Source organism: Phyllobates terribilis, unplaced genomic scaffold (genome assembly GCF_046119375.1).
Source record: "Phyllobates terribilis strain yellow unplaced genomic scaffold, ASM4611937v1 Scaffold_341__1_contigs__length_2033592, whole genome shotgun sequence".
NCBI lineage: Eukaryota > Metazoa > Chordata > Amphibia > Anura > Dendrobatidae > Phyllobates > Phyllobates terribilis.
In genome coordinates, this window is record NW_027363101.1 from 1,116,098 (window position 1) to 1,134,569 (window position 18,472).

An 18,472-nucleotide genomic window follows, 5' to 3' on the forward strand; every position below is an offset into this window, starting at 1 on the left:
GTCTTCTTAACGGGAGTCCAGGTGGCCATCTCCACAAATGGACTTTTCAGAATCCTTGGGTGGCACCGTAGTCGGAAACCAATTCTGGTTATCGCTTCTCGGCCTTTTGGCTAAGATCAAGTGTAGTATCTGTTCTTATCAGTTTAATATCTGATACGTCCCCTATCTGGGGACCATATATTAAATGGATTTTTAGAACAGGGAGATGGAAAAAGAGCTTGCTCTGTCCACTCCACGCATTGACCTGGTATTGCAGTATCTCCAGGACCGGTGCACCCCTTCTTTAATGCAGTTTCTAAAATCAGAAAGAATTGAATTCAATGCTTTTTGTTCATTTTGCTTGTTTGTCGGATTTTGGGATGGACTCTTTGGCTTTGCTTTTCTTCTCCTCATTGGATTTTTCATGTTAAAAGTTGCAGAAGCCAGATGACAAGCTCATTTTGGTTCAACTTCAGCAACTGTGCATTGCATTGCCATGTAATGTAATGTAATGCAATGCTATCTATCTAGCTCTCCCTCTATACTTCCTTTTGGATAAACAGACATATTAGGCAAGCATTTTGGAGCTTTCACCTAAATAACTACAGGTGGTGAGATAAGCTGCACAATATAATTGACCTTTCAGTATATTGTTGCACACACACCATCTATTTAGCAAATGCCCTTGTTATCAACAGCAGCCTTTTAAACTCACCTGAGCTAACAGGTATGTGAGCTGGTTACTCTGCTGCGCTTAAAATTTCTTTTTTGGTTTGCTACAATGCCTTTTCTGAAACGTTGTCTCCCTCTGCTGGAACACTGACTTCTTTCATTTAATGCCTGCAGACTATAAAAGAGAAACCAACCCAAAAAGTTTGGTTGATTAGTCTGTGGCATTCTTTTAAACTGTTGCTTATGGCGGTCTCTGTGAGCTTCTCAGTGACATTCAGCCATCCAGGTATCCCGCCTGCAGTAGACGGAATGTGGCAATGGAACGCTGGCTGCGCGTGTCATCATAGGCTCTGAGCCTTTATATACCTGCGCACAGCAGCAGCCACCTTCAGTCTGCTGCTGGACAGCCAGCAGCAGCAGCAGCAGGAGAGGTAATTAATCAGCAACCCTCCTGCTAAGGGTAGACAGCTGCTCGTTCCACCCCCCCCCCCGCCTTAATTGGTTCTCCTCCCTTCCAACGGTGTTGAGGCGGGTGGGAACAGCTGGGGGTTGAGGGTACTGTGCTAAAAGAGGTGGAGTTATGCAGATCTAAAACGCGTGGATTGCAGCAGCAGCAAGCCGAAAAGTGCAGGCATGTGAGGGATCTAGAGGTTGACAGCATGTCTTCTTAACGGGAGTCCAGGTGGCCATCTCCACAAATGGACTTTTCAGAATCCTTGGGTGGCACCGTAGTCGGAAACCAATTCTGGTTATCGCTTCTCGGCCTTTTGGCTAAGATCAAGTGTAGTATCTGTTCTTATCAGTTTAATATCTGATACGTCCCCTATCTGGGGACCATATATTAAATGGATTTTTAGAACAGGGAGATGGAAAAAGAGCTTGCTCTGTCCACTCCACGCATTGACCTGGTATTGCAGTATCTCCAGGACCGGTGCACCCCTTCTTTAATGCAGTTTCTAAAATCAGAAAGAATTGAATTCAATGCTTTTTGTTCATTTTGCTTGTTTGTCGGATTTTGGGATGGACTCTTTGGCTTTGCTTTTCTTCTCCTCATTGGATTTTTCATGTTAAAAGTTGCAGAAGCCAGATGACAAGCTCATTTTGGTTCAACTTCAGCAACTGTGCATTGCATTGCCATGTAATGTAATGTAATGCAATGCTATCTATCTAGCTCTCCCTCTATACTTCCTTTTGGATAAACAGACATATTAGGCAAGCATTTTGGAGCTTTCACCTAAATAACTACAGGTGGTGAGATAAGCTGCACAATATAATTGACCTTTCAGTATATTGTTGCACACACACCATCTATTTAGCAAATGCCCTTGTTATCAACAGCAGCCTTTTAAACTCACCTGAGCTAACAGGTATGTGAGCTGGTTACTCTGCTGCGCTTAAAATTTCTTTTTTGGTTTGCTACAATGCCTTTTCTGAAACGTTGTCTCCCTCTGCTGGAACACTGACTTCTTTCATTTAATGCCTGCAGACTATAAAAGAGAAACCAACCCAAAAAGTTTGGTTGATTAGTCTGTGGCATTCTTTTAAACTGTTGTTTATGGCGATCTCTGTGAGCTTCTCAGTGACATTCAGCCATCCAGGTATCCCGCCTGCAGTAGACGGAATGTGGCAATGGAACGCTGGCTGCGCGTGTCATAATAGGCTCTGAGCCTTTATATACCTGCGCACAGCAGCAGCCACCTTCAGTCTGCTGCTGGACAGCCAGCAGCAGCAGCAGCAGCAGGAGAGGTAATTAATCAGCAACCCTCCTGCTAAGGGTAGACAGCTGCTCGTTCCACCCCCCCCCCGCCTTAATTGGTTCTCCTCCCTTCCAACGGTGTTGAGGCGGGTGGGAACAGCCGGGGGTTGAGGGTACTGTGCTAAAAGAGGTGGAGTTATGCAGATCTAAAACGCGTGGATTGCAGCAGCAGCAAGCCGAAAAGTGCAGGCATGTGAGGGATCTAGAGGTTGACAGCATGTCTTCTTAACGGGAGTCCAGGTGGCCATCTCCACAAATGGACTTTTCAGAATCCTTGGGTGGCACCGTAGTCGGAAACCAATTCTGGTTATCGCTTCTCGGCCTTTTGGCTAAGATCAAGTGTAGTATCTGTTCTTATCAGTTTAATATCTGATACGTCCCCTATCTGGGGACCATATATTAAATGGATTTTTAGAACAAGGAGATGGAAAAAGAGCTTGCTCTGTCCACTCCACGCATTGACCTGGTATTGCAGTATCTCCAGGACCGGTGCACCCCTTCTTTAATGCAGTTTCTAAAATCAGAAAGAATTGAATTCAATGCTTTTTGTTCATTTTGCTTGTTTGTCGGATTTTGGGATGGACTCTTTGGCTTTGCTTTTCTTCTCCTCATTGGATTTTTCATGTTAAAAGTTGCAGAAGCCAGATGACAAGCTCATTTTGGTTCAACTTCAGCAACTGTGCATTGCATTGCCATGTAATGTAATGTAATGCAATGCTATTTATCTAGCTCTCCCTCTATACTTCCTTTTGGATAAACAGACATATTAGGCAAGCATTTTGGAGCTTTCACCTAAATAACTACAGGTGGTGAGATAAGCTGCACAATATAATTGACCTTTCAATATATTGTTGCACACACACCATCTATTTAGCAAATGCCCTTGTTATCAACAGCAGCCTTTTAAACTCACCTGAGCTAACAGGTATGTGAGCTGGTTACTCTGCTGCGCTTAAAATTTCTTTTTTGGTTTGCTACAATGCCTTTTCTGAAACGTTGTCTCCCTCTGCTGGAACACTGACTTCTTTCATTTAATGCCTGCAGACTATAAAAGAGAAACCAACCCAAAAAGTTTTGTTAATTAGTCTGTGGCATTCTTTTAAACTGTTGCTTATGGCGGTCTCTGTGAGCTTCTCAGTGACATTCAGCCATCCAGGTATCCCGCCTGCAGTAGACGGAATGTGGCAATGGAACGCTGGCTGCGCGTGTCATAATAGGCTCTGAGCCTTTATATACCTGCGCACAGCAGCAGCCACCTTCAGTCTGCTGCTGGACAGCCAGCAGCAGCAGCAGCAGGAGAGGTAATCAATCAGCAACCCTCCTGCTAAGGGTAGACAGCTGCTCGTTCCACCCCCCCCCCCGCCTTAATTGGTTCTCCTCCCTTCCAACGGTGTTGAGGCGGGTGGGAACAGCCGGGGGTTGAGGGTACTGTGCTAAAAGAGGTGGAGTTATGCAGATCTAAAACGCGTGGATTGCAGCAGCAGCAAGCCGAAAAGTGCAGGCATGTGAGGGATCTAGAGGTTGACAGCATGTCTTCTTAACGGGAGTCCAGGTGGCCATCTCCACAAATGGACTTTTCAGAATCCTTGGGTGGCACCGTAGTCGGAAACCAATTCTGGTTATCGCTTCTCGGCCTTTTGGCTAAGATCAAGTGTAGTATCTGTTCTTATCAGTTTAATATCTGATACGTCCCCTATCTGGGGACCATATATTAAATGGATTTTTAGAACAGGGAGATGGAAAAAGAGCTTGCTCTGTCCACTCCACGCATTGACCTGGTATTGCAGTATCTCCAGGACCGGTGCACCCCTTCTTTAATGCAGTTTCTAAAATCAGAAAGAATTGAATTCAATGCTTTTTGTTCATTTTGCTTGTTTGTCGGATTTTGGGATGGACTCTTTGGCTTTGCTTTTCTTCTCCTCATTGGATTTTTCATGTTAAAAGTTGCAGAAGCCAGATGACAAGCTCATTTTGGTTCAACTTCAGCAACTGTGCATTGCATTGCCATGTAATGTAATGTAATGCAATGCTATCTATCTAGCTCTCCCTCTATACTTCCTTTTGGATAAACAGACATATTAGGCAAGCATTTTGGAGCTTTCACCTAAATAACTACAGGTGGTGAGATAAGCTGCACAATATAATTGACCTTTCAGTATATTGTTGCACACACACCATCTATTTAGCAAATGCCCTTGTTATCAACAGCAGCCTTTTAAACTCACCTGAGCTAACAGGTATGTGAGCTGGTTACTCTGCTGCGCTTAAAATTTCTTTTTTGGTTTGCTACAATGCCTTTTCTGAAACGTTGTCTCCCTCTGCTGGAACACTGACTTCTTTCATTTAATGCCTGCAGACTATAAAAGAGAAACCAACCCAAAAAGTTTGGTTGATTAGTCTGTGGCATTCTTTTAAACTGTTGCTTATGGCGGTCTCTGTGAGCTTCTCAGTGACATTCAGCCATCCAGGTATCCCGCCTGCAGTAGACGGAATGTGGCAATGGAACGCTGGCTGCGCGTGTCATCATAGGCTCTGAGCCTTTATATACCTGCGCACAGCAGCAGCCACCTTCAGTCTGCTGCTGGACAGCCAGCAGCAGCAGCAGCAGGAGAGGTAATTAATCAGCAACCCTCCTGCTAAGGGTAGACAGCTGCTCGTTCCACCCCCCCCCCGCCTTAATTGGTTCTCCTCCCTTCCAACGGTGTTGAGGCGGGTGGGAACAGCCGGGGGTTGAGGGTACTGTGCTAAAAGAGGTGGAGTTATGCAGATCTAAAACGCGTGGATTGCAGCAGCATCAAGCCGAAAAGTGCAGGCATGTGAGGGATGTAGAGGTTGACAGCATGTCTTCTTAACGGGAGTCCAGGTGGCCATCTCCACAAATGGACTTTTCAGAATCCTTGGGTGGCACCGTAGTCGGAAACCAATTCTGGTTATCGCTTCTCGGCCTTTTGGCTAAGATCAAGTGTAGTATCTGTTCTTATCAGTTTAATATCTGATACGTCCCCTATCTGGGGACCATATATTAAATGGATTTTTAGAACAGGGAGATGGAAAAAGAGCTTGCTCTGTCCACTCCACGCATTGACCTGGTATTGCAGTATCTCCAGGACCGGTGCACCCCTTCTTTAATGCAGTTTCTAAAATCAGAAAGAATTGAATTCAATGCTTTTTGTTCATTTTGCTTGTTTGTCGGATTTTGGGATGGACTCTTTGGCTTTGCTTTTCTTCTCCTCATTGGATTTTTCATGTTAAAAGTTGCAGAAGCCAGATGACAAGCTCATTTTGGTTCAACTTCAGCAACTGTGCATTGCATTGCCATGTAATGTAATGTAATGCAATGCTATCTATCTAGCTCTCCCTCTATACTTCCTTTTGGATAAACAGACATATTAGGCAAGCATTTTGGAGCTTTCACCTAAATAACTACAGGTGGTGAGATAAGCTGCACAATATAATTGACCTTTCAGTATATTGTTGCACACACACCATCTATTTAGCAAATGCCCTTGTTATCAACAGCAGCCTTTTAAACTCACCTGAGCTAACAGGTATGTGAGCTGGTTACTCTGCTGCGCTTAAAATTTCTTTTTTGGTTTGCTACAATGCCTTTTCTGAAACGTTGTCTCCCTCTGCTGGAACACTGACTTCTTTCATTTAATGCCTGCAGACTATAAAAGAGAAACCAACCCAAAAAGTTTGGTTGATTAGTCTGTGGCATTCTTTTAAACTGTTGCTTATGGCGGTCTCTGTGAGCTTCTCAGTGACATTCAGCCATCCAGGTATCCCGCCTGCAGTAGACGGAATGTGGCAATGGAACGCTGGCTGCGCGTGTCATAATAGGCTCTGAGCCTTTATATACCTGCGCACAGCAGCAGCCACCTTCAGTCTGCTGCTGGACAGCCAGCAGCAGCAGCAGCAGGAGAGGTAATTAATCAGCAACCCTCCTGCTAAGGGTAGACAGCTGCTCGTTCCACCCCCCCCCCGCCTTAATTGGTTCTCCTCCCTTCCAACGGTGTTGAGGCGGGTGGGAACAGCCGGGGGTTGAGGGTACTGTGCTAAAAGAGGTGGAGTTATGCAGATCTAAAACGCGTGGATTGCAGCAGCAGCAAGCCGAAAAGTGCAGGCATGTGAGGGATCTAGAGGTTGACAGCATGTCTTCTTAACGGGAGTCCAGGTGGCCATCTCCACAAATGGACTTTTCAGAATCCTTGGGTGGCACCGTAGTCGGAAACCAATTCTGGTTATCGCTTCTCGGCCTTTTGGCTAAGATCAAGTGTAGTATCTGTTCTTATCAGTTTAATATCTGATACGTCCCCTATCTGGGGACCATATATTAAATGGATTTTTAGAACAGGGAGATGGAAAAAGAGCTTGCTCTGTCCACTCCACGCATTGACCTGGTATTGCAGTATCTCCAGGACCGGTGCACCCCTTCTTTAATGCAGTTTCTAAAATCAGAAAGAATTGAATTCAATGCTTTTTGTTCATTTTGCTTGTTTGTCGGATTTTGGGATGGACTCTTTGGCTTTGCTTTTCTTCTCCTCATTGGATTTTTCATGTTAAAAGTTGCAGAAGCCAGATGACAAGCTCATTTTGGTTCAACTTCAGCAACTGTGCATTGCATTGCCATGTAATGTAATGTAATGCAATGCTATCTATCTAGCTCTCCCTCTATACTTCCTTTTGGATAAACAGACATATTAGGCAAGCATTTTGGAGCTTTCACCTAAATAACTACAGGTGGTGAGATAAGCTGCACAATATAATTGACCTTTCAGTATATTGTTGCACACACACCATCTATTTAGCAAATGCCCTTGTTATCAACAGCAGCCTTTTAAACTCACCTGAGCTAACAGGTATGTGAGCTGGTTACTCTGCTGCGCTTAAAATTTCTTTTTTGGTTTGCTACAATGCCTTTTCTGAAACGTTGTCTCCCTCTGCTGGAACACTGACTTCTTTCATTTAATGCCTGCAGACTATAAAAGAGAAACCAACCCAAAAAGTTTGGTTGATTAGTCTGTGGCATTCTTTTAAACTGTTGCTTATGGCGGTCTCTGTGAGCTTCTCAGTGACATTCAGCCATCCAGGTATCCCGCCTGCAGTAGACGGAATGTGGCAATGGAACGCTGGCTGCGCGTGTCATAATAGGCTCTGAGCCTTTATATACCTGCGCACAGCAGCAGCCACCTTCAGTCTGCTGCTGGACAGCCAGCAGCAGCAGCAGCAGGAGAGGTAATTAATCAGCAACCCTCCTGCTAAGGGTAGACAGCTGCTCGTTCCACCCCCCCCCCCCCGCCTTAATTGGTTCTCCTCCCTTCCAACGGTGTTGAGGCGGGTGGGAACAGCCGGGGGTTGAGGGTACTGTGCTAAAAGAGGTGGAGTTATGCAGATCTAAAACGCGTGGATTGCAGCAGCAGCTAGCCGAAAAGTGCAGGCATGTGAGGGATCTAGAGGTTGACAGCATGTCTTCTTAACGGGAGTCCAGGTGGCCATCTCCACAAATGGACTTTTCAGAATCCTTGGGTGGCACCGTAGTCGGAAACCAATTCTGGTTATCGCTTCTCGGCCTTTTGGCTAAGATCTTGTATCTGGTCAGAAGGATCCTAGAGTGTCTCCCCCTCGGCCTTGCAGCATCGCCACTTAGGTGGCTTAAGCTGCCTGCTGCTATTGGGGGGGGTCCAGAGGAAACGAGAGGTGATAATGGGCGTCAAGATTCGCTATGCCGGGACCGATGATATTCGGGTCAAAAATGCTTTTCGCATTGATATTGAGGAGTCAAGGAGGAATTTCTTTAACCTGCGGTTCTTGGTGGAAGTCGTCATCTTCAAGATTTTGAATGTTGGTCGTGGAGACATCATTTGTCTACAGGAGTTCCCAAAGAATGGCCGGTACGTTTTGGTCCTTGATCGTATGGCAGCTTGCCAGAATCTTTTCAAGACTCTAAAGGATCAGCAAGCCTTGGATCATCCGGCTCTTGAAGGGCTTACATTCACGGTATTGTATACTAAGGGGGAAGTGCCAGTTGTTGTGTTTATGCACAACCCCCTTGTGGATGTGGAGGACATTACTAGATTCCTGAACCGTCATTGCAGCTATGTGTCCTACTCACACAAGGTGAGGAATGAGGTGGGCTTGTGGACTGGCAAACACAAGTTTTTTGTACGGTTCCAGGAAGACCCCCAGGGACCTGGGGGTATCCACTACCCTCCCCTCAGTTTTGCCATCGGGAGGGATAGAGGGTATATGTATTTTCCCGGTGCTCCGCGTTTTTGCAGGAAGTGTAAATCCTTTGGACACTACCAAGAGGACTGCACGGTGGAGAAGTTTTGTGGGAAATGCAATAAAGAGGGTCATCTGGCAATGGAATGTACTAACTCCATGGTCTGTAATGCGTGTGGGGAGGAGGGACACGCTTTCAAGGACTGTCCCCATCGTTCCAGGTCATATGCAGAGGCCGTGTCCCCACGTCCTAGTACTGCCGCCACTATTGGTGAGGCGATTGAGGCAGTAAGGGACTTCATGGAAGTGATGGAGGAAGCACCTGATCCTGCTGGTGGAAGCGCTGTTGAGATGTGACGCGCCCCCTGGGACATATTCCTTTTTGAGGGGAATACCCGGCACCGGATCAGATGGGGGGTTGTAGTCTCCGAGCGGCTGTGACCCGGCCCGTGCCCAGGGCGTCAAGCTCAGTGTGATGTGGCAGTTCTACAGATGTTACTAAAGTTCTTTTGTGTCGACTACGCCACCCGTTGTGATGCGGTCACTGTGGCCGCCGCTGCAGCAGGGTCCGCTGAGGCTGATGGTGGGTGCGCAGCTTGGTGAGATAACCCCCAACGGGAGGGGTATAGCCTCAGAGGGGACAGGTGCAGAGGATGGGGGTTGTGGTGGTGCGGTGCAGCCGGCAATGAAGACAGAGTCGGGTTGTGCAGTTAAGGGTGTTTACTTACTGCAGATGTTGTACTGGTCACTCCAGCTGCGAGTGACCACCCGAGCCGTGCTGCGTCCACCAGGTCCTGGATCCAGCCAACCCCCAAACAAGTCCGGAGCGTGGCCCTGAGCTCTCCCTCTGTCCTTTCTTCAGCCGTCCCCACCAGTGATCCACCTAGGTCCAGCTCCCTCGGGCCTTCTGTTGGGACACCCTTGGCCCTGGGTTCCCTGACCCTTCATGTGGTGTGCCTTCGGGGTGGATGTGATGGGTGACCGTGGCAGACGCTGCCCACGGTCTCCGGTCTCTGGCTGGGGAATGTTTTTACCCCCACCAGCTTGGGTTCCGGTACCCTTTTGCTGACTCCTCACCCGGTGCTCTAATTTGGGTTCTTGGGTCCCTTCAGTCTTCCCCCTCTGGGTCTTTCTCTGCTCCACTCTCTCTCTCTCCAGGGCTGCTGTTTCCTTCTCTCTGCCGATTTGTTCTCTGCATCAGACAGGCTCCTCTCCAACTGACTTGTTCTCTACAACTGACCCTGATCTTAGTTGGTGCCCTCCTTATATATCCCTCTATGTGTGAGCTCAGGTGACCAGCACCCAATGAGCTCCTATCACTACCCAGACTGCTCCCCCTATCTGCCCCTACACTACATGGGATGTTCCACCCCCCTCCCACTCCAGCCAGGAACAGGCTCGGTCGTACCTGCACATTTCTAAGTGGGAGTACCGTCGGCCTGCTCCTCTGAAATGGGATGTATGTAGTGCATGCAGTCTATCTGAGCTCAGTTCCACACTCCATCCTTACCCGGGAGTGGAATATCACACCTCTGGGTTGAGGTGCAATACCCCTGTAGCAGCCGAATCCTCAGGGTGCTACATTCCCCCCTGGTAAATCACAGCACATCCTCGGGCTGTAAGACATAAAACACCAAAAACATACATTTTTTTTTTTCATATAAACATAATAAAACATATAAAACAACATATATTAGCAGCAATAAACTTTTCATATTAACATTCTCGTAGACTTCTCTTGTCTCTGGTTCCTCCTCCGGACACTGTGCAACGTGTGCCCGGGAAAAGCGCGACAGTCTCTTAGAAAAACTGGTCTTCCTATAAAACCGGTAGGGGGCACTTTAGGAAGCGCAACTATATACAGGGGAAATTGGCCGCTCTCAGTCCTCGGCCAGGTAGAGGAAAGGGAATGGCTGCTCACAGTCCTCAGCCTGGTATGGATACGGGATAAAGGGTTAAACGGGTAAACTGTTCACTGGTCCCAACGGGGACTATTTTAGCAGCAACGGTTCACTGTGCCCCGACGGGCAACTATATACAGTCTCTACTCCCGTCCTCAACGACGGCTCCCTCCTGCTTTTTCTTGGTGATACGGTGTTGCTTCAGACCCGTCCGGGTCCTCTGGCTCCTCCTCCCCGCACTGCAACTCCTCCTCCGTCAGGCGGTGTACGTGGAGGGCGTAAGGTCCTTTGGCACACTTGTGCCGGGTGAAAGTGACTTCGTCTCCGACGTAGAGGTCACGGCCTTTGTGACCTTCCGGCAGGTGGGACTCGACGTCTCTGCGGGTCACAAAAACGTCACCGCGGTTGTTACGGTCCCGAATAAAGCCCCACCCATGCTGCGGGTTGAACTTTATCACCGTCCCGATGGTGCGGGGACAGTGCGCTGCACGGGGGTTCCTCCTAGTCCGGCTCTTCTGCTCCGCGCTCCGGATTTGGGCCTGTTGTTCTCTGACCCGCCTCTCCTCCCGTTCTCTCGCAAACTCTGCTAGCTGCTGACGACAACACTCAGTACGCTCAGCGGCGACTGCCCGAGTTTCTCCGGTGAACCCCATCAAATCTTCTCCCGTGGGGTCCCACACGAATTGGGCTTCTTCTAGAGGAGGCGAGACCCGAGTCACGGGCTTCGGAGCCGGGATCAGGGGCTCACACAAGGGCCCTAGTCTCTGTTGCCGCTCCAGCTCACAAAACTCCTCGGGCCAGATAAAGGGACGCCCGTCCGGCCATGTGAGCTGGCTGAAGAGGTCCTTTCCCAAACTCGGCACCCTTGGTTTTACGGGCGCGGGCGCGGTGGTGGTGGCGCCCGGGTTGCCCAGGCCTTGCGGCCAGGCCTGGGGCACCTGGAAGGTGAAGGGCACCGTTAGGACGGCGGCGCCCTGGGCTACCTGGCCTTGCGACCAGGCCGGAGGCTCCGCGGAGGTAGGGGGCGCTGTTGGTGATGCGGGGCCCGGGAGTACTGGGCCTTGCGACCAGGCCGGAGGCTCTTCCTGCTTGGTCACGCTCCGGGTCGGTGCGTGTGACGTCACAGGGGTCGCGGCGGCGGCTTCCGGTCGGGGCCTAGTCATTAGCGGTGACATGGCGGTTACGGGCACGGACGGGGGACTTTCGGGCTCTGCGACGGGGAACCGGGGCAGGTGGGCGGTCTCCCGGTATGGGGTATAAGCGTCCCCTTTACCTGCCTTCATACGTTCGGCTCCCTTCTCAGCGCCGTCTCCGACCTTGGGTCCTCCCGCGTCATCCGTAGAGGCAGTTGGTGTCCTCTCCCAGGGGAGCATGCTCCGTGGACGGGTTCCAGCTTGCTGGGCCATCTCCCGGCTCCACTCCGCCAGTATCTCACGCTGTACCCGGGCCATCCTCCTTGCGAGGCCCTCCAAGGCAGTTTGTGCACACTCCCGGTCTCGGGGGAGCTGCGCTAAGATCTCCGCTAGACCTAGCGGGGTTGTGGACTCTAGCAGGCTCCTGACCATCGGGTCGGTGCTGCTCTGCTCTTCTTCCGGCAGGCTCCTGGCCAGCGGGCCGGTGCTGCTCTGCCCTCCTTCCTCGGTCTCTAGCAGACTCCTGGCCAGCGGGCCGGTGCTGTTCTGCTTTCTCTCCATCTCCGGGTAAGCTCCTCCGCTACTCCTCGTTAGACCTCTTGGCTCCGGGTGCGCTCGCTCCAGACTTCTGCTCCAGGCGACACCCATCTTTTCTCTTCTCTTTCGTCTCCTCCCACTTCGAGGGCGGTCCCGGGGCAACTCGGTAACTGTCAGCTCCAGGGGTAGTTCTTTCACGCTGACAGACACCTCTAGCATCACAGTCTCTGTTGGTGGGGGCGGTTTCCACTTTTGGCGCCACTTTCTGTCCTCGCCCACGATGGGAGGCGGCCTCCTGCCCTCCTTTGGCACGCCCATAATGGCGTCCGCTGCTCTTCCAAGGCGGGAAATCTTCGGATTTGGCGGGAAGCGTCGCCCAGTGGCGGGAAACTCTGCAGATCGCGGGAACAAGCTGGAAATGGCGGACAATCGGCGGGAAATGACCTGTGATGGGGTCCGATGGCGTGGACCCTCCGGAACCGGCGGGAGACTTCTTTCTGAGGTAAACTTGCACTTTTCTTCAGGCACGCAGTACCCGGTTGTTGCGGGCACGTAATCCTGCCGACTACGCCAAAGTTGACGCGCCCCCTGGGACATATTCCTTTTTGAGGGGAATACCCGGCACCGGATCAGATGGGGGGTTGTAGTCTCCGAGCGGCTGTGACCCGGCCCGTGCCCAGGGCGTCAAGCTCAGTGTGATGTGGCAGTTCTACAGATGTTACTAAAGTTCTTTTGTGTCGACTACGCCACCCGTTGTGATGCGGTCACTGTGGCCGCCGCTGCAGCAGGGTCCGCTGAGGCTGATGGTGGGTGCGCAGCTTGGTGAGATAACCCCCAACGGGAGGGGTATAGCCTCAGAGGGGACAGGTGCAGAGGATGGGGGTTGTGGTGGTGCGGTGCAGCCGGCAATGAAGACAGAGTCGGGTTGTGCAGTTAAGGGTGTTTACTTACTGCAGATGTTGTACTGGTCACTCCAGCTGCGAGTGACCACCCGAGCCGTGCTGCGTCCACCAGGTCCTGGATCCAGCCAACCCCCAAACAAGTCCGGAGCGTGGCCCTGAGCTCTCCCTCTGTCCTTTCTTCAGCCGTCCCCACCAGTGATCCACCTAGGTCCAGCTCCCTCGGGCCTTCTGTTGGGACACCCTTGGCCCTGGGTTCCCTGACCCTTCATGTGGTGTGCCTTCGGGGTGGATGTGATGGGTGACCGTGGCAGACGCTGCCCACGGTCTCCGGTCTCTGGCTGGGGAATGTTTTTACCCCCACCAGCTTGGGTTCCGGTACCCTTTTGCTGACTCCTCACCCGGTGCTCTAATTTGGGTTCTTGGGTCCCTTCAGTCTTCCCCCTCTGGGTCTTTCTCTGCTCCACTCTCTCTCTCTCCAGGGCTGCTGTTTCCTTCTCTCTGCCGATTTGTTCTCTGCATCAGACAGGCTCCTCTCCAACTGACTTGTTCTCTACAACTGACCCTGATCTTAGTTGGTGCCCTCCTTATATATCCCTCTATGTGTGAGCTCAGGTGACCAGCACCCAATGAGCTCCTATCACTACCCAGACTGCTCCCCCTATCTGCCCCTACACTACATGGGATGTTCCACCCCCCTCCCACTCCAGCCAGGAACAGGCTCGGTCGTACCTGCACATTTCTAAGTGGGAGTACCGTCGGCCTGCTCCTCTGAAATGGGATGTATGTAGTGCATGCAGTCTATCTGAGCTCAGTTCCACACTCCATCCTTACCCGGGAGTGGAATATCACACCTCTGGGTTGAGGTGCAATACCCCTGTAGCAGCCAAATCCTCAGGGTGCTACAGATGGAGCCTGCAGATATGTCAATTCTGCTTGATGTGAGTGGTGAGGGAGAAGTGAGCGGTTCACTCTCCACAACGCCGGTGTTGGCTTTGGAAAGCTCAGAGGCCATTCAAGAAGGTGGTGGTGGCCAGGGTGACTTCACCGGGGCTGTGGTGAGGCCCCCTGATGAGGACTCTGATGTGTCTTCTGCAAAGAAGTTCCGACCAGATATTTCACCTGCCAGTATTGGGAGCATCAGCCCCTTAAGTGATAGGAGCTATCCCGAGAGCTACAGTGCCTCTCCTAGGAGGTCTTTTTTGGAGGAGGGGGCCAGCATTCTGTGCTTAACATCAGGAATCGAGTTTCAAGACGAGAAAGGTTGACTCTTCGGTGGGGGGTATGTTCTTTTTTACCAAATATGGTTAAAAAATGGGCTCCAACGTGGGCTGTAGTGTACTGTTAGTAAATGTAAGGCTTATAAAATCTAAGCCTAGAAGATTGGCTATACTGGAAGAACTAAAAAATCTTGGAGCAAATATCTACTGTCTGCAAGAGTGCGGAATTGAAGAGTCACCTCCTGAAAAGGACTGGGTATATGGGCATAGCATTTGGTCAGGTTCAATGACAAACAAAAATGATGGTGTGGGGATTTTTTTGGGGAATAGGGATTTAAGTTTTGAAAATTATATGGTGGTGGAGCCAGGTCGTTGTATAATGGCAGTGGTTAAGGGGAGAGGGTGGAGGGTGAAAATTGTTAACGTGTATTGTCCAATTAACAAAGGGGATAGGTTAGCATTATTAGAGAAAATACGTTTTTTTTTGCCTGGAAGGATTCCAATATTATTAGTTGGTGATTTCAATTGTGTTTCTGAAGGGGAAATTGATGTCACGGGTAAGGTCCTTAATCAAATTACATCTGATTTTTCTTTTTTAGATGCAGCGGAATTTTTGAGTAAGCCACCACCGGCCACATATAGAGCTGATAGGGGAGGAATAGTGTCCAGGATTGACCGCATGCTGTATACAAATAGAGGTTTGGTGTGTAAATTTTTTAAACAGCATGTTTTTTCTTTCACAGACCATGAATGTTTGTGGGGTATGTTTGAAGGTGATAAAAAAATGGTGCATGGTGTTGGGGTATGGAAGCTAAATGTTAGGTTGTTAGAGGATGTTAGGGTTATGAGAGACTTCGAAAGTAAGTATGAATGGTGGAGGTCTAGGAAAAATAATTTTGTGGATGTGACTGTATGGTGGGATTGGGTGAAAGTGGAAATTAAGAATTTTTTTAGGAGGTGGGGTTATAAAAAAGCAGCAATTGAAAGAGGCAGATTTAAAGATTTAAATATGAGGATTGAGTGGTTACATAAAATGAGTATGAAAGGAATTGATGTTAGTGATCAACTCAGAGGAGCGAGAGATGAGATGAAGCGTGTTTTGGAAAAGCGTGGGAAGGAAATTATTTTTAGGACGAGAGTTGAGCATTTGGATATGGATGAGAAGTGTACGAGGTACTTTTTTAAAAAAATGTGCAGTAAGAAAGATGAGTTGGATGAGGTTGAAAATGATAATGGTATGACTGTGGTTGGAATGGAAGTGTTGGATGAGGTACATAGTTTCTATAGTAGTTAATTTGAGTCTAAATGGGTGGATGGGGGTTTGAAAGAGCATGTGTTAGGTATGTTGGAGAGTCAGCTTGAATCAGGGGAACGTGAGTGTTTGAGTGAGGATATTGTTTTTGATGAGGTTAAAAAGGCGGTGGATGGTGCGAAAAAGAATAAAACACCTGGAAAAGATGGGTTGCCTGTGGAGTTTTATGTAAAAGCATGGGATGTGATTGGTGTTGATTTTGTGGAGGTATGTCAATATATGTGGATGAATGGTGTACTTTGTAATTCCATGAAAGAAGGAGTAGTTGTTTTACTATATAAGAAGGGTGAGAAAAAGAATTTGCGTAATTGGAGGCCGATTACATTACTCAATGCAGATTACAAAGTCTTTAGCAAAATTCTGGCTAACCGTATGCGTGGGGTGATTGGAAGTGTGGTTGGTGTTGATCAAGTGTGCGCGGTGCCAGGTAGGTGTATGACTGATAACCTCTTGTTGTTGAGGGACGTAATTGGAGATTGTATGTTTAGGAAGGGGAAATGTATGGTTTTTTGTGTGGATTTTGAGAAAGCTTTTGATAGAGTGTCGCATGCGTTTATGTTTGAGGTGTTAGTTAGGATGGGTTTTCCTAGTGTTTTTGTGAAGGCGATAAGGTGTTTGTATGATGGTGTGGTGAGTGAAGTGTTAGTGAATGGATGTTTGAGTGAGAAGGTGTGCATAAAATCAGGGGTCAGGCAGGGGTGTCCGTTGTCCCCTGTCCTGTTTATAAGTGTGATTGAGCCCCTGTTGTGCATGATTCGGAAAGAGAAAGTGATGAATGGTCTTCTGATCCCAGGGAGTGGTGGAAAGACTGTAAAGGTAATGGGGTATATGGACGATGTTGTTGTGGTGAGTGATAATATGGCTGCTATGAATCGAGCAAGGTTGCTTTTAGATTTCTTTTGTGGTGCATCTGGTTTTAGGGTGAATTGGGGGAAGTGTAGCTTTAAGTGTTTTGGGGATTCGAGTGTTAGGATGGATGGTGTGATATGTGAAGAAGGTGCTATTAAGGTTCTGGGGGTGTGGTTTAACAAAGATCTGAAAGGGAATGAGAGTTGGGATGAATGCGGTAAGAGGATTGAACAGAAGTTAAATTTTTGGAGGTTACGGGACTTGACATTGTCAGGCAAAGTCCTTATTATTAAGTCAGTGATTCTTCCTATGTTACTTTTTGTGTCCGTGGTTTTTCCAGCCCCTTATAGGGGTTTTAGGCGGATTGAGAAGCTAATTTTTACGTTTTATTGGGGAAGTAAGATGGAAAAACTTAAAAGGGAATATTTGTGTAAGTTACGTGAACATGGGGGAATGGATTTCCCAAATTTTGAAATTTGTCTTGGTTTAAATTATATTAAAACAGTGGTTGTTCTGTTAGGTAGGGATAACAAGACGGCTTTTATGATTAAATATATGGCTGGATGGATGTTGTTTGGGTTGAAATGGATGAGAAGGGATGCAAGAGTGCCTGTTTCGTTTAAATGTCCAGTGTGGTATGAGTTTGTTGAAAAATTTGTTGTCAAGCATGATTTGTTGGATGTTCCTATGGGTGATTTCAAAGTGATAAGGAATGTAAGGAGAAGGATGCGAGTTAGAGAGTTTGAATGTAACATTAGGGGCTTGAGATCGAGTGAAGCGTTGTGTGTATGGAGGAACCTGAGTATAAAAGGAATATCGAATAGGCAGCGTGATATCGTATGGATGAGTTTGCATGAGATTTTGCCTGTGAGAGAGGTACAGAAGAGGAGGGATCTGATTAGAACAGAGGTATGTCCGAGGGATGGATGTGGGGCGAGTGAAACTGTTATGCATTTGGTTTGGAATTGTGATTATGCTCAGAGTGTTTGGAAGGGAGTGGGTGGTTTATGCAAGGAACTAGCGGGCGTGAATTTTATAAATTGGAGAGTGGTAATGTTTGGGATGGGTGCAAGTAGCCGGGTGAAAGAGAGATTGTTGTGGTTGATAATGGCATGTGTAATAGAAAGTCTGTGGGACGTTAGGAATTTGTGTTTATTTAAAAGGAAAATAATCTCAGTTAATAATTGTGTTAGGATGGTTTTGTCAAGGTTATACATAGTTTATTTATGGGACAGCCGTGGCGGTGGTGGCTCTGATTCAGAAGGTTTTTGGAAAGTCAAAAAATGGAGGTCACTGGTAAAGTACCAGTAAGTCCTTGTTTAAGTGTTGTGATCTGTCATTTTTTATGACAATGGTATGTTTTTATAGTTTTTGTCCATTCAAAAGGTCTTACAACTGTTTCAGTATAAAGTTATAAATATGAAATAAAGAAAGTACCATTATGATGTAAGACTGGGCAACGTAGTGTGAGTTTTTATACTATTGATTGTTGCTTGAAAAATTTTACTGAATAGTATAAAAAAAAAAAAAAAAAAAAAAAAAATCTGTTCTTATCAGTTTAATATCTGATACGTCCCCTATCTGGGGACCATATATTAAATGGATTTTTAGAACAGGGAGATGGAAAAAGAGCTTGCTCTGTCCACTCCACGCATTGACCTGGTATTGCAGTATCTCCAGGACCGGTGCACCCCTTCTTTAATGCAGTTTCTAAAATCAGAAAGAATTGAATTCAATGCTTTTTGTTCATTTTGCTTGTTTGTCGGATTTTGTCATATTCTAGAATACACAATGCGTTAGAATCGGGCCACCATCTAGTAAACAATAATTCCAATCATAGACAAACCTCATGTGACACTGGATCAAACTGCCCGAACAGCTGCCCCATGGTGATGGCTTTAGGGTTCACTGTCCGGTAAATCACTTTTTCTTCTTCGCACCCTCGCTCATTCATAAGAGACAGCGTATCAGCGAGGACGTGGAGGACCTTCG

At 48.0% G+C, this 18,472-nt stretch overlaps 7 non-coding genes across 7 annotated transcripts; all 7 read left to right on the plus strand.

The window, feature by feature from the left end:
- The first annotated feature begins 90 nt into the window (after nt 1-90).
- On the plus strand, nt 91-281 carry LOC141221962 (U2 spliceosomal RNA). The gene has a single exon (XR_012289875.1). It is a non-coding gene; the product is annotated as a U2 spliceosomal RNA (small nuclear RNA).
- Nucleotides 282-1,402: 1,121 nt separating this feature from the next.
- On the plus strand, nt 1,403-1,593 carry LOC141221964 (U2 spliceosomal RNA). Its single transcript, XR_012289877.1, has one exon. It is a non-coding gene; the product is annotated as a U2 spliceosomal RNA (small nuclear RNA).
- Nucleotides 1,594-2,716: 1,123 nt separating this feature from the next.
- Nucleotides 2,717-2,907, plus strand: LOC141221897 (U2 spliceosomal RNA). Its single transcript, XR_012289814.1, has one exon. It is a non-coding gene; the product is annotated as a U2 spliceosomal RNA (small nuclear RNA).
- Nucleotides 2,908-4,028: 1,121 nt separating this feature from the next.
- Nucleotides 4,029-4,219, plus strand: LOC141221966 (U2 spliceosomal RNA). The gene has a single exon (XR_012289878.1). It is a non-coding gene; the product is annotated as a U2 spliceosomal RNA (small nuclear RNA).
- A 1,120-nt stretch (nt 4,220-5,339) lies between these two features.
- On the plus strand, nt 5,340-5,530 carry LOC141221967 (U2 spliceosomal RNA). Its single transcript, XR_012289879.1, has one exon. It is a non-coding gene; the product is annotated as a U2 spliceosomal RNA (small nuclear RNA).
- Nucleotides 5,531-6,650: 1,120 nt separating this feature from the next.
- On the plus strand, nt 6,651-6,841 carry LOC141221968 (U2 spliceosomal RNA). Its single transcript, XR_012289880.1, has one exon. It is a non-coding gene; the product is annotated as a U2 spliceosomal RNA (small nuclear RNA).
- Nucleotides 6,842-17,976: 11,135 nt separating this feature from the next.
- Nucleotides 17,977-18,176, plus strand: LOC141222062 (U2 spliceosomal RNA). Its single transcript, XR_012289966.1, has one exon. It is a non-coding gene; the product is annotated as a U2 spliceosomal RNA (small nuclear RNA).
- Nucleotides 18,177-18,472: the final 296 nt, after the last annotated feature.